The sequence below is a fragment of the Sminthopsis crassicaudata genome, chromosome 2 (assembly GCF_048593235.1).
Source record: "Sminthopsis crassicaudata isolate SCR6 chromosome 2, ASM4859323v1, whole genome shotgun sequence".
NCBI lineage: Eukaryota > Metazoa > Chordata > Mammalia > Dasyuromorphia > Dasyuridae > Sminthopsis > Sminthopsis crassicaudata.
In genome coordinates this window covers 324526284-324542484 of record NC_133618.1, presented here as the reverse complement: position 1 = coordinate 324542484, position 16201 = coordinate 324526284, and the positions used below count along the sequence as shown (strand labels likewise).

General features: G+C 35.1%; 1 long non-coding RNA gene across 13 annotated transcripts in view; it reads left to right on the top strand.

Annotated features, from left to right (window-relative positions):
- Nucleotides 1-16201, top strand: part of LOC141556315 (uncharacterized) — a 75572-nt gene that overhangs the window by 33104 nt on the left and 26267 nt on the right. For all 13 annotated transcript variants that reach the window (XR_012486492.1, XR_012486499.1, XR_012486491.1 and 10 more), the window contains one exon: nt 14844-14960. This is a non-coding gene — a long non-coding RNA (uncharacterized LOC141556315). The remainder of the gene's footprint in view (nt 1-14843; nt 14961-16201) is intronic.

Genomic DNA, 16201 nt, shown 5'->3' with positions numbered 1-16201 from the left:
TGCACATGAAAATGCAAATCTATTTTGTTCAACTTGCTATTCCTTTTAAACATACAATAAAGTTATCGTGTAACTTTATTTTCTCCTCTTCTTTTCTTCCCTTTCCCACTCTGCACTCTAGAGATGGCTACTATTAGACACCAATATGTGTGTGTATATATATATATATATATATATATATATATATATATATATATATACACATATATGTGTGTAGGGTGTGTGTGTGTGTGTATAAAACCATTCTAAATATACTTCTATTTATCAGTTCTTTATCTGGATGCAGATGATGGCCCTTTGTAGCTAATTTGGGTATTTGTAATAGTCAAAATGACTTAGTTGCTCAAAATTGTTCTAAAAACATATTGCTATTATTGTATACAATGTTCTCTTGGTTCTGCCCATTTCATTCTTCATTATTTTGTTCAAGAATATCCATATTTTTCTAAGATCAATGCATTTCTTATAGCTCAATAGTATTCTATTACAATCATAAACTACAATTTATTCAACCATTCCCTTAATGATGAGCATCCTTGCAATTTCCAGAGTTTTGCCACCACAAAGAGAGCTGCTATAAATATTTTAGAACACAGAGATTCTTTTCCTGTATCCCTACTTATTTTGGGAAACAGACCTAGTAGGGGTATGGTTTGGTCAAAGGATATAGATTCTTTTAATAACTCTTTGGGCATAATTCCAGATTGCTCTCCAAAAGGATTGGATTAGTTCACAATTCCATGATTCTCCATATCCCCTCCAACATTGTGCAATCCCTTTCAATCCTTTTAAGCAATGTGGTTTGGGTAAAATGATAGATCAAAATTATCTAATTAATAATGGTTTAGAGCATTTTAATGGTTTCATGTTTTGGGATTTTGAATATGCCAAGTGGAATTCCATCACTTCCATTAGCTTTATTGTTGACAATACTTTCTAAGGTCCACCTAACTTCATTTTCCAGAATGTTTGACTCTATCTCAATAACCATAGACTGTAGTTATTGGTGATGTTAAGATCTTTCTTGAATATTTGTTCTATATATTCTTGCCACCTCTTCTTAATCCTGTTTTTGAAAGAGTATTTACTATTGCCAGTGAGTTATCTTGATAAAAATTTTTATTAGTCTCTATTTCATTTTGTGTTTTTAAGGCAATACTTTTCTGTTATTGATTTTTATTTCCTGCTTTAGCATTACAATCCCCTATGATGAATGTGACATATTTTTAAAAATGTTATTTCTAGATGACGTTTTAGGTTTTCATAGAACTGAGTGACTTTGACCTCTTCAGCATCAGTGGTTATAAAATCGATTTGTATTACTGTAATATTGAATGGTTTGCCTCAGATTCAAATGGATATTATTCTGTAATTTTTGAGATTTGACTATTACTTTTCTCACTCTTTTATTGAGCATGGGGGCTAGTCCATTTCTTTTAAGGAATTCTTTCCTACAGTATATGTAATGATCACTTGCATTATATTCACCCATTCCCTTCCATTTAAGTTTACTGACACCCAAGATGTCAATGTTTAATATTTCCATATTTTATTTGACCACATCCATTTTACCTTGCTTCATAGATTCTTGTGCATTGTTGATTTTTATAGTATTGGACTTTCTTTCCTTTTGCCTTCAGATACATCTACAGCTGAGTTTCCTTTCAGTTTTGGCCCAGCCACTTAGTTCTTTTTGGAGCTACTTGTAATTGGCTCCCACTCTTCCCCTCCTACCTGAGCGACTCACCTTCTAGTGTCAAATCTTTTATCATTTTAATACAGTCCATGGTGTTTTCTTGGCAAAGATACTGGAGTGGTTTGTCATTGCCTTCTCCAGTGGACTGCTTTTTTTCAGATTTTTCCACTATGACTTGTTGTGGGTAATTGTATACAGCATAGCTCATAGTTTCATCAAAATATGCAAGTCCTCTGACACAACAAAGCAATGATCCAGGAGGATTTATTAAATACCTCTTATGTTTCAAGCACTGGGATGTGCTGGGGAATCAAAAACTAGCATTTGAGGGAACTGATAACTCTCTAGGACTTATCTATTAATTCATGTATTTTTGGTTGCATCTTGCATTGGGGAAGTGAGTTTCTCCACTAGTACCTCTCAAAGAAAGAATATTGTAACTAGGTTGTAATTTTGCTTCGAATACTATCTGTATTATTTTGGACAAATAAGTTTAGTTTCTTTAAATGTAAAATGAGATGGCAAGACTAGATAAACATTGAGCTCCTGCTAATGAGTCTGTCTGCTTAAACTATCTCCCTACTCCAAGCTCCTTCCATTCAGCCACCAAAATGATTTTCCTAAAATGCAGGTCTAATCACATCTCCACCTTCCCTGCTATACCACCATTGATAAACTCCCACAATTCTCTGTCTTCTTCAAAATAACGGACAAAATTCTCTGCTTTCCATTCAAAGTCGTTTATAATTTAGCACCCTTCCTACCTTTCAATTCTTACACCTTACTCCCCTCTGCATATTCTTCAATTTAATGACAGTGGCTTCCTTAGTGTTCCATGATCCATACTCCATCTCTTGGCATTGGGAATGTTCTCTTTCTCCCTTGCTGGAATTCCCTTCTTCCTCTGTTCCAACTATTACCTTACCTGACTTCTTTTAAGTCCCAACTAAAAGTCTGCCTTCTGCAGGAAGCCTTCCCCAATTCTCTTTTTTTTTAATTTCCTATTTATTTTGTATATAGCTTGTTTGTACATATTTATTATTTGTTATCTCCCTATTTAGATTGTGAGGTTGTTGGGATCAAGAACTATCTTTTGCCTCCTTTTGTATTGCCAGAACATAATACAGTGCCCGGTATATAACAGGTGTTTAATAAATTTTTATTGATTGGCTCATGCTTCATGAGTTTGTTATATGCATAGATTCTATGTTATTGGCATATAAATAATGCTTTAAATTTTGCAGAATACTTTATATACATTATCTTATTTGAGGTTCATAAGACCCCAGTGACAATGATAAGTTTTATTATTTGTCTTTATTTTATAGATTTTGGAGATCAAGTCTCAGAGAGATTAATGGCTTGCCTATAGTCAGCTGTTGAATGTTACAGGCAGAATTGAATTCAAGTTTTCCTCATTTTCAGTTAGAATTCCATCTAGTTTATTTTTTGACTTTTTTTGAATCCCCCACAGTATATATTGGGTGTTCAGGAGAATGAGCTTGCTGAGTTCTTTTTAGGGCTACTCATTCACTTTTGATGTCCACCCAATTCACCTAGCTTTTCTCTGTGATTACCAGAAGTTGTAGCATTACGAGCTGTGGCCACATGGTGTTAAACCCAACTTGACAGACTGACTAAACTTTGAGGGTAACTAACATGCCTCAAGCACATCATTGAGTTAGGGGGATGTTTATCTGAAGCATGTGAATATAGAAGAGATGAGAACAATTTTTTTCCAACAGCTAGGAAGGGAACCTGAGCAGGCAGTATGGAGCACATAGTATATGCTCAAATATTAAAGTCATCAAAGTTACCTCCTGCATTCTTAGATCATTGCCAATTGTCTTGACTTTTCTCTTGCTGCTGGACTCTGATGACTTTGGAAAAGAGAATGCATGTCTTCCTCATTTAAATGTAATTCACTTGGGAGTCAAGGCATCACCTGTAATGTCACTGGTCCTTCCTGAAACAAAGGCTCTAGATATGTAACTTTCTAGGATATTTCATTCAATTAACTGTCCATCAAAGGTTTTTTGGTATCCTTGTTCTTTTTTTTTAAATATACTAGCAATGCTACCCAACAGAATTATAGTAGGTGAGTCGGGGGAGTTTAAGAATTCTGATAATAAATGGGAACTTTTTTTTTTTTTGTTATTGTTGTTGTTACTAAAGAATCCTGGCCTCTCTTCACATGGCAACTACTCAATCAAAATGTATGCTGCATGTTTAAATCCAACAAAAATGTTCTTTATGCAATGGGATAAATTGCTGGAGAGAAACTGTGAAGATTAGATTATCTTCTAAGAAGCCACATGGTGAAAGAAAACCTGTGATGACAGAATGACATCAACTAACAGTTTATCCATTTTGAAATATGAACTTTCATGGAATCCTGTGAATCCTTCTAGGAACTGCAAATCAACTTGATCTCTCTGACTGCCAAGTTTGGAAGATTTTTATAGTAAACACATAACATCCAATTTGTCTTTCAGGAAATAGGTAATCTGAAACCCAATCCTAGGATATTAGAACTTTTTCTTCATTTGAATTTTGAGTAGTATAGTATGCTATAAGAGGAATTGTTTGTCACCATGCCTCCCACAGAGGAAGTTTTGCTTTATGTGCTTTAGAGAATGTACCCACTATCCATCTGTCCTTAAATTATGACATATACCGCCAGCTACAAAGCATATGTTGAGCCAGGAAAGCAAAGGCAACTTTATGAGTTGAGAGGCCCCTTGCTTCCTGACTGGGGAAGCTCTTGGAGTAAAGAAATGAGGTTAACTTATTTGACCAGATCCCCCATTTTTCAGTGTAGGAAGTGAGGTGATCAAATAGTGCTTTGGATTTTGAGCATGCAGCTAGGGTGCCGATATGCCTACCCCAAATTTTATGCACATTTATGACTATATTATGTAAATGATCATCATACCTTTAAAAAACTTGAAGCTCTAAAGATAGTCTAAATTGTGAATTTGAGAGTGTTTTGCTGAATCACTATTTTCTTTGATTATTATTTTGCTTGCTTGAGAAAAGCTAGCTAGCATTTACCTTTCTATTTCTTACCCAGTATCAAATAGTTTTTATCATTATTGCGTTATTTAGTTTAAGATCTGGTATTGCTAAATCTTCTTCTTTATATTTTTTCATTATTTCCTTTGATAGTCTTGACTTTTTATTATCTGAAATGAAATTTTTTTCTGATTCAGTAAAATAATTTTTGATGATTTAATTGGCATGACACTGAATATAATAAATTAGTTTGAATTAAATTGTCATTTTTATTATATTGGGTTTCCCTTCTTGAAAAGTTTATATTTTTCTTTTTTAAGTTTAAAAATTTATTTTAAACTTAAAAACAAAATAAGAAAAGGAAAAAATTGCCATATACACAATAGAAAATAAAAGATTCAATATAAAGCAATACATTTCCATTTTATGAAAACCTATATAATAAATATGACACATTATCCAACTCTCCTTTGTTTCTTGCAGGTTTTCTTTTGTTATGTGATGTGAAATTTTAACTTTATTTCTTTCTCTTCCCCCACCCCCACCCCAAAGAAGACTACAATTAAGCATGGGAATTCTTAAACACAACACATACACAGAGATATCTATAAATATGTGCACATATATACTCATAAACACACAAAAACATATATATGTATTATGCTTATTTCACTTGTCATCTGAAGGCAAATAATATCTTCTGTCATTAGTCCAAGTCTTTCCTAAATCAACTAGCTCATTATTTCCTTTACCATAGCAATATTCCAACCCATCATACTATATTTTCTTTTTTGGTGAAGTAATCAGTATTAAGTGCCTTGTCCAGGGTAAGTGTCAAGTATGTGAGATCAGATTTGAATTCAGGTCCTCTTGTTTGCTTGTTTATTACCATGGCTACCTCGGATACATTTTTGCTTTATGTGCTTTAAGGAATGTATCTACTATCCATCTGCCCTTTTCTGGCCAGTGCACTATTCATTGCTCCCCTAGTGTGTCTGTGTATGTGTGTATGTGTGTGTGTGTGTGTGTGTGTGTGTGTGTGTGTGTGTGTGTGTGTGTGTGAGAGAGAGAGAGAGAGAGAGAGAGAGAGAGACAAAGACAGAGAGAGACAGAGACAGAGACAGAGAGAGATGGAGACAAAGAGATAGACAGAAAGACACAGAGACAGAGACAGACAAAGAGAAAGACAGAGACAGAGACAGAGAGAGACAGAGAGAGATGGAGACAAAGAGATAGACAGAAAGACACAGAGACAGAGACAGACAAAGAAAAAGACAGAGACAGAGACAGAGACAGAGACAGCAAAACAAAGAGGCACACAGAGAGACAGAGGAAGGCATAAACAGACTAAAACAAGATAGAGGGAACTACAGATATTAAACATAACCATGAATGTGAATGGGATTAGCTACCCCATAAAATGGAAGCATTTAGCAAAATGGATTAGAAATCCAACAATATATTGTTTCCAAGAGACACACTTTAAACAGAAAGAAACACATAGGGAGATAATAGAAATAAGGAGAGAGAGTAGAATGTATTATGCTTCAGCTGAAGTAAAAAAAAAAAGAAAAAAAAGGCAGGAGTAGCTATCATGATCCCAGACAAAGCTATCTATAGTCATATGAAAACATGTCTAAATTGCTATCAAATATTGCATCCAGACTTTTTTTTTTCTGGTCCCCAAACAAAATATATCCTCATGATGGAGAGAATTTTCCTTGGTCTGTTCATAATGGGAGAGTCGGGGTGGGTGCTGTATTTAGGTCAAATTCTGCAATTGAATGATGTGGACAAAGCCTACTCTATCTTAAATTTAGTGGGACAGACTAGGTTCCCCCTTTAAAGAACTCTGGATTTCTGCCTTCAGGCTCTTTCTTGTTCCCCAATCCCAGAACTGTTTTCTACTTTTGGTTCCTCCTGGAATCTTTCCTCTGGGGGTACTGAGTTTAGGGGCTACTCCCAAACTGGGCTCCTATCACAGACTTCAATGACTGCTCAGGCTGGATTTTACCTTTTTTTTTTGCTTGGTTTTTGTTTAAAGCTTGATTGAATCCCTGATATCCCAAAGTATTTTGCCTAATGACCTCAGGCTATTTCCAAAAGTGCTGAGCTAAATTGTCTGGTCTATCCTGAGGTTACTCTCACTTTAACTAAATGCCTAATAACATCCCATTCGGAATGGACCAGTCTCAGGCTCTGTTTCCAGGAATATTAAACTGCTCTTCTCCAAGATGCTCTGCAGCATTCAGTTTTGGCTAAAGCAGTCATTCATGAGTTTGGGGAAGGATTATGCCCCTGCATCTCTTAGGCAAGGAATGCTATGTTGGATATAACTAGAACACCTCAAAGTTACTCTCCTGTAGTTTCAAGTCTCAAGGAAGGCCCAGCCTAGTTGATTCTTGGGATAATGGATCTCAGGTTGGGATTGGGAATACATAGTAGATCACAGGAATGAATCCCTACTATTCTACCCTCAGTCAATCATCTATTCCAAGATCTCAAAATGATTCTAAAAGATTTCTGGGTTAGTCTGGGGAGATTAAATGCTATTCCTTTTATGACCAATAGGGTGGTATATTTCTATTCCTCATGGAGTATTTGTCTTGGAATGCCATCTTTCTGTGACCCTCATTGTAATATTTGCAAAGTGCTTTGCATATGTTATATCAGTAATAGGCTCATAAAAAGTCTTAATTTGCAAGTAAGAAATGGCATTCATGGGGCACCTAGGTGGTGCAGGGGATAGAGCACCAACCCTGAAGTCAGAAGGACCTGAGTTCAAATTTGACCTCAGACACTTAATACGTCCTAGCTGTGTGATCCTGAGCAAGTCACTTAACCCCGATTGCCTCAGGAAAAAAAAAAAAAAAGCATTAATTTCATTTAATTAATTTTTTCCAAAGGTTAAGAAAAATCCAAAGGCTTATGAAATTAGATAAATCTGATGAAAAATAATATAGAATTAAATAAGTATTCCAACATAAGATTGGACAAATCTGATTTTTAATAACATATAGTTAGATGAGTATTCCAATATCAGTGGAATAATAGATGCCCAATGAATTTATCTCAAAAAACATTTACTATTTTTAAAGTACTATTAGGGATACAAAAATGAAAAATAGTATTTTTCTTACATTCAAGAAGCTTATAGGAAGGAACTGTTCCATACAAAATAACATATAGTAGAAAAAAGGTTGGGGCTGGGAAAGAAAAGATAGGAACATTTGAAATGAGGAAAAAATATGTTCAGAGCTCAAACTATAATATATATTCTGGTGCTACTGTCTTAGTTCCACTGGCACTTGACAGGCTAGATTCCAGTTCTCTGCTAGTATAAGGAGCTTTCTTAAGACTACATGGCTTCTTAATGGGAGACTTCTGAATAGAATTAGTCACTTGACTTCCAATGCAGTTTGTCTCACTAAACCACAAGGCTTCTCTAACATGAGCAAAACTTATAGTTTCTGCCCAACTTAATTTGAATCTTGCTTGAATGTATGTCATCAAATCAAATAACAAATCAGGAACAGAAATCTATTGTTGTATATGTTGGGATACATTATAAAGGGTGGGTCTAGGTGGGAGGCAGATGCTTTGGACAGCTTGTTTAATTATGCCCTGATTTTAATAAATTTTAACAAATGATCATGATAATTTGTTACTTTAAATAGGATTTGTGATGCTTCTATAAACCCATCTAGCAGTTTAGCATTATTGGGTGCATTAAAAAATTTTTTTTACAGTTTCTTGACTTACAGAATTTGTAACTAAAATACAGTTCTCTCTTTCCTTCTCTTCTGATCAACTAGTCTTATTTCTTAGCCAATACCAAATGGTTTTGGTGACTGTTGCTTTATAATATAGTTCTACATCAGGTACAGCTAGACCACCTTCATTTAATTTTTTTTTTCATTACTTCCCTTGAAATTCTTGACCTTTTGTTCTTCCATATGAATTCTGTTGTTAATTTTTCTACATCATTAAAATAGTTTCTTGAGAGTCTGATTGGTATAGCACTAAATAAATAGATTAGTTTAGGGAGTATTATCATCTTAATTATATTTGCTCGGCTTATCTAAGAGAACTTAATGTCTTTCCAATTATTTAAATCTGACTTTATTTTTGTGGCAAATGTTATGTAATTTTGTTCATATAATTCCTGACTTTCCTTTGGTAGATATATTCCCAAATATTTTATACTATCAACCATTATTTTGAATGGAATTTCTCTTTGTATCTCTTGCTGTTGGATTGTGTTGGTAATGTATAAAAATGCTGAGGATTTATGTGGATTTATTTTGTATCCTGCAACTTTGCTAAAGTTCTGAATTATTTCTAATAGCTTTTTAGCAGAGTCTTTGGGGTTCTCTAAGTATACCATCATGTCATCTGCAAAGAGTGATAGTTTGATTTCCTCATTACCTACTCTAATTCCTTTAATCTGTTTCTCAGCTCTTATTGCCGAGGCTAGCATTTCTAGTACAATATTGAATAGTAATGGTGATAGTGGGCAACTTTGTTTCACTCCTGATCTTACTGGGAAAGGTTCCAATTTATCACCATTACATATGATGTTTACTGATGGTTTTAAATATATGCTCCTTATTATTTTAAGGAATAGTCCACTTATTCCTATACTCTCAAGTGTTTTTAGTAGGAATGGATGTTGGATTTTATCAAATGCTTTTTCTGCATCTATTGAGATAATCATATGGTTTTTGTTAATTTGGTTATTGATATAGTCGATTATGCTAATAGTTTTCCTAATATTGAACCAGCCCTATTTTCCTGGTATAAATCTTACTTGGTCATAGTGTATTATCCTGGGGATGATTTTCTGTAGTCTTTTTGCTAATATTTTATTTAAGATTTTAGCATCAATATTCATTAGGGAGATTGGTCTATAATTTTCTTTCTCAGTTTTCAGCCTACCTGGTTTAGGTATAAGTACCATGTCTGTGTCATAAAAGGAATTTGGTAGGACTCCTTCAATCCCTATTTTTTCAAATAGTTTATATAGCATTGGAGTTAGTTGTTCTTTAAATGTTTGGTAGAATTCACATGTAAATCCATCTGGTCCTGGGGATTTTTTCTTAGGGAATTGGTTAATAGCTTTTTCTATTTCTTTTTCTGAAATGGGACTATTAGACTACTTACTTCTTCTTCTGTTAATCTGGGCAAGCTATATTTTTGAAGGTATTCTTCCATTTCATTTAAGTTATCTAATTTATTGGCATAAAGTTGAGCAAAGTAGCTCCTAACTATTGTTCTAATTTCCTCTTCATTAGTGGTGAGTTCTCCCTTTTCATTTTTAAGACTAACAATTTGCTTTTCTTCTTTCCTTTTTTAATCAGGTTTACTAAGGGTTTGTCTATTTTGTTGGTTTTTTCATAGAACTAACTCTTAGTTTTATTAATTAAATCAATAGTTTTTTTGCTTTCAGTTTTATTAATCTCACCTTTTATTTTTAGAATTTCAAGTTTTGTGTTTGTCTGGGGATTTTTAATTTGTTCCTTTTCTAGCAATTTTAGTTGTAAGCCCAATTTGTTGACCCTCTCTTTCTCTATTTTATGCAAGTAGTCCCTAGAGATATAAAACTTCCCTTTATTACTGCTTTGGCTGTATCCCACACATTTTGGTATGATGTCTCATTATTTTCATTTTCTTGGGTGAAGTTATTAATTATGTCTATGATTTGCTGTTTTACCCAATCATTCTTTAGTATAAGATTATTTAGTTTCCAATTATTTTTTGGTCTATTTTCCCCTGGCTTTTTATTAAATGTAATTTTGATTGCATTGTGGTCTGAAAAGGATGCATTTACTACTTCTGCCTTATTGCATTTGATTTTGAGGTTTTTATGCCCTAGTATATGATCAATTTTTGTATAGGTTCCATGAACTGCTGAGAAGAAAGTCTACTTCTTTCTGTCTCCATTTAGCTTTCACCAAAGATCTATCATATCAAACTTTTCTAGTATTCTATTTTCCTCTTTAACTTCTTTCTTATTTATTTTGTGCTTTGATTTATCTAATTCTGAGAATGCAAGGTTGAGATCCCCTGCTATTATAGTTTTGCTGTCTATTTCTTTTTGCAGCTCTCTTAATTTCTCTTTTAAGAATTTAGATGCTGTACCACTTGGTGCATATATGTTTAATATTGATACTGCTTCATTATTGATGCTGCCCTTTAACAGGATATAATACCCTTCCTTATCTCTTTTAATTAGATCAATTTTTGTTTTTGCTTGATCTGAGATGAGGATGGCTACCCCCGCTTTTTTGGCTTCACCTGAAGCATAGTAGATTCTGTTACACCCTTTTACTTTTATTTTGAATGTATCACCTTGTTTCAGGTGTGTTTCCTGTAAACAACTTATAGTAGGATTCTGGCTTTTAATCCAGTCTGCTAACTGCTTCCTCTTTATAAGGGAGTTTACCCCATTCACATTTATGGTTAAAATGACTAATTCTATATTGCTTGCCATCTTGTTAACCCCTACTTATGCTTTTCTTCTTTCCTTCCCTCTTACCCTCCTACCCAGTATTAAACTTGTGAACACCACTTGCTTTTCACAGCCTTCCCTTTTTAGTATCCCTCCCCCACCTTAAAGTTCCTCTTTCTATTTTACCCCTTTTCCTCACAATTTCTGTATTGCCTTCCCCTTAGCTTACTCCTTCCCTCTCCCTTTTCAATGAAGTGGAAAAAGTTTCACCATAAATCAAATATGTCTATTGATACACACTATGTTCATCTCCCTCCTTTCTTTCTCTCAGATATAATAGGTTACCTTTGCCTCTTCATGAAATGTAGTACCACCACTTTACCCTTTTTTATAATATAATTTCCTTTCCACGTCTAGTTTCTAGGACAAATTATATATGTTTTCTTTACATATCTTTATGGTAGAAATAAAGTTATCAAGATTTCTTTTTACCTTTTTAGAAATCTCTTGAGTTCTATATTTGAAGATCAAACATTTTGTGTAGGTCTGGTTTTTTCATCAAGAATAGATGGAATTCATTTATTTCGTTAAATGTCCATCTTCTTCCCTGGAAAATGATGCTCATTTTTGCTGGGTAAGTTATTCTTGGCTGCATACCAAGTTCCTTAGCCTTTCGGAATATCATATTCCAGGCCCTTCGTTCTTTTAATGTGGACGCTGCTAGATCCTGGGTTATCCTTATTGTGGCTCCTCCATATCTGAATTGCTTTTTTCTAGCAGCTTCCAGGATTTTTTCCTTCATCTGATGGTTCTTGAACTTGATCAGTATATTTCTTGGCATTTTGATTTTAGGGTCCCTTTCAGTAGGTGATCGATGAATTTTTTCAATGTCTATTTTACCCTCTGTTTCCAAAACATCTGGGCAGTTCTCTTTGATAATTTCCTGGAAAATAGTGTCCAAGCTCTTTTTTTCCTCACATTTTTCAGGGAGTCTGATTATTCTCAAATTGTCTCTCCTGGATCTGTTTTCAGGTCTGTTGTCTTTCCAATAAGGTACTTGACATTCTTTTCAATTGTTTCATTTTTCTGGTTTTGCTTGACTACTTCTTGGTTTCTCCTTGAGTCATTCATTTCTACTTGTTCGAGTCTAATTTTCAATGATATATTTTCTTCACTCACTTTTTTTTATACCTTTTTAAACTGTCCAATTGAGTTTTTAAGTGAGTTTTTTTCTTCTATGGAATTTTTTCCCATTTCATCCATTTTATTTTTTAGAGAGCTGTTTTTTTTTTTTTTCCAGCTCACCAATTTTATTTCTAAATGATTTGTTTTCTTTATCCACTCTGTCTTTAAATGCGTGGAATGACTTCTCCAGACTCTCTTGGCAAGCTTCCCTTCCCTTTTCCCATTTCTCTTCTAGCTCTCTTGTAAGAGCCTTTTTGATTTCCTCTATGAGATTCTTTTGTATTGAGGAGCAGCTCATATCCCCCTTAGGGGATTCCTCTGGAGACAATTTGCTTTTAGTGTCCTCAGTGTTTGAAGTCTGCTCTCTCTCCATGCAGAAGCTGTCAGTGGTTAAAGCCCTTTTGAATTTTTTGTTCATTTTGTCAGAGTGGGAATTGAAGAAAACAAATTGACAAGAGAAACAATTGGTCTGTTTCTGGGGGGGATGGTGCTGGATGGTGTACCGAGCTTTCTTTACAGACTGAGGGAGACAGCAGCGAGGCACTAACAAGACAGCAATGGCTGGGTTGCATCTGTGCTCTGTGGCTCTGAGAATGTGCTGAGTCACTCCGGGTGGGGGTGGGGGTGGCCGTGTCCCAAGAGACGCTAGCTTTCCAGGATTTTATTCTTCACCTCCAGTGATTACACCTTCTCTGCTGATCCTGGCTTGCTGCCAAGACGGAATATCTACACTGGGGTAAAACTCTTTTTGCAGAAATGTAAGAGATCGTACCCCTCCCCCCATCCAGTCTGAGCTGTGTGAGGTGCCTGTCTCGCTCTCACTGCCTGACCTCAGTCTGCACCCAGTCTGTTCAACCCTCCCACAAGCAAACACAGACCTTCTCTGGTAAATTTCAAGGATGTCTTCTGTTGGTGATTATTTTTGGGTTTCTTTTCTGGTCAAGCATTAACTCCAAGGCTTGTCATGAAGTAAGTCCTGAGAGAAAACACAGAGCTCAAGCAGCTGTCTGCCTCCATGCCGCCATCTTGGCCAGAAGTCCAAAACTTACTTTTCTAGGCTAATATTTTTATTCTTATGTACTCCAAGTTCTAGTCAAACTTTCCTATTGGCTTTTCCCCCATCTCTCATCTTTGTGATTTCACACGGGCTAGCTCCCATGATTAGAATGTTCTCTTTCTTCTTTCCTTCCTAGAACCTCCAGCTTAATTTAAAGTTCAGCTCAAATACCAACTACAAAACATGGTCTTTGACAATTTTTACATTTTGTATTTGTGTATCTATATCCATCCATACAATATTCTAAAAATTGTAACCTCATCGAGGTCAGTAACTGCTTCATTTTCATCCTTGTAGTCCTAGGTTCTTGCATAGTATCTGGTGGATAGGTGTTTGAAAATGCTTGTTGAATGAATTAATTAATAAATGAGACTCAACTCCTGCTTTCAAAGAGGTTATAGTCTAGGTGAATGGAGGAATATAGCATGTACATGAAGAACTTGGCTGAAAAGCTTAATGTGATATGTACACTCACAGTTTTAATTTTATTTATTAAAACCCCCCTCTCATTGGTCTAGATATATGTTTAAAATATGAATAGATTCCTATATGTCATGCTGGAAGATAAACAAACAATCTTAAGAATATCAGACAGTTTCTTGACTTACAGAATTTGCAACTAAAATATAGAAATAACATCAAACAAAACAATACCAAAAAACGGCTTCATGGTCCTTTTAGTTCTGCTCATAATCTGATAGATAAAAGTTGTTTCATTGCCCCATGCAAGCAAATACTAGTTTGTTACATGTTATAGGACTGTTTGAATTCAATTTAGCAAAAAACCACAAAGATTTGCAAGACGGGAATTCTATTTTCCAAGAGGTAGTTAAATTAAAGCATGCTTACGAATTAGAGAAGAGAGTGATTATTTGTATGAACTTTTCTTTTGTCGACCTATCTCTAGTATCTAGAAACATAAAGATATTAAAACATTAAATTTGTTGATCATCATTGAGAAATGAATGATATAGCTAAGTTCTCACTGTGTTATGAACAATGGATTTTTGAGAAATGGCTGTTGGCAGGCATCTTGAGGCATGGTGGCAATTGAGTTGGGTATACCCTGAATTTTTAGCATCACTAATATCTAGTAGAAATCATGTCTATAATTGAGAAACTACTATATAGCTATAGAAAAACTTATTATAAAGCATGTGGAAAGACAGGAAACACTAACATCTCAGAAGTAAGGTATTAAGTTGCTTGACCCTGTTTGGGGAGTGGAGTCATAGGGGCATAACTGAGAATAGGCAAGAAAAGCTGAGAAATTTATTATTCTTCTGACTTACATAAACTAAAAAATTAATTAGGGTTAGCATTTTACTCTTTCAAAGTAATGATATTCCTTGAAGGGTGAATTATATTGATTATTTACAACTTAGTGTGCATTGTGACCCAGAAAATTTGCTTTTTTTTTTTTTTTTTTCATTTAACAGCTGACCATGTAGTTGATTGTGATAAGAAAGAAAGAGACCAGTAATTATGGAGCATGGATAAGAGGAAAATTGCAATATGATGGATGGAGAGAGAGAAGACACTGAGTTGGTGGCAAGGTGAGATGTTAGGATTTTTACAAGACACACTTAATACACATAATGCACTACAACTGGCTTTAGGAAATTATGTAAGTTATAGAATAAAGAAAAAGAAGAAAGACCAGGAGGGGGAGGTGCCAACTAAACTAGGTGAAAAGGATGAAGACCCAGAAAAGAATGGAGTTAAGTACAATTCTGAGAGTGGCATTTCACAACAGAAGCATTTCCCATCTCCTCCTCCCTCAATTAATCCTTCATGGGTGGAGGAAGAAGGAGGAGGGGAAGGAGCAGTGACACAAACAGAATCACCTATTAAGCAGCCTATGACAAGATTAGAAAAGGCATTGGTTAAGGCAAAAAATGAAGGAGAGGATATATCTGATTTTATAGATGCATAGCCTGTGATTGAAAAGCTTGGCTCTTCAGGTCAAAAAAGGAGAAGATACACTCCTTTTTGTTAGGTTCCTTACTAGGAGCTAAGTTGGTATTTAACAATTCTCTAGCTCAGAGTTCACACCTTTAGTTCACACCTTTAAAAGGAGCTTACACCTTTAGACTTCTTAAAGGAGTTTACACCTTTGGAGTACCCATAAGCCCATTCTCTGGGAGGATTTAAGGAGCCAGGATTCAGGAAGAAGAGAATTCCAGATTCTACTGTGGTGCTGACTGGGGACACTTGGACAAGAGCAGATTCACAAGAACTAAAGGAAAAGCCTGCTCATGGAAATTCACAACTAGGATTGACTTCCAGGAAACCCACAATCCCATACTCTTGGAGACAGATTCTGATTCATTCCCACGTCTACCTTCGCTCTGGCTAGAGGCTCCAGAAACCTCCCAAGAAACCTGCTCCCAGAGAAAAAGATCTACAGAAAAAAAAAACCTCCTCCCAGAGAAGGATTATAATTGAGAGACAACAGAACTTTACACTTTTGATCTGGAAAAAAATAAGAATTTGAAAAAAGGTTGCACTCTTTATGGGGCTACATCATTTTATGTTAAGATGTTATTAGATAGTTTGGCTTATGAAATCCTAACCCCCAGTGACTGGAAATCCATAGGTAGGACATATTTAGAACCTGGACAAAACTTGTTATGGTTTTCGGAGTATCATGAATTATGTAGGATTCAAGCCAGACTCAATAGGCAAACAGGAGTTAATGTACAAATTACTTTTGACCAACTAGCTGGTGAAGGTCAGTATGGAGAGAATTCAGAACAGATTAATTACTCCACAATAGCTTATGAGCAGATAGCAA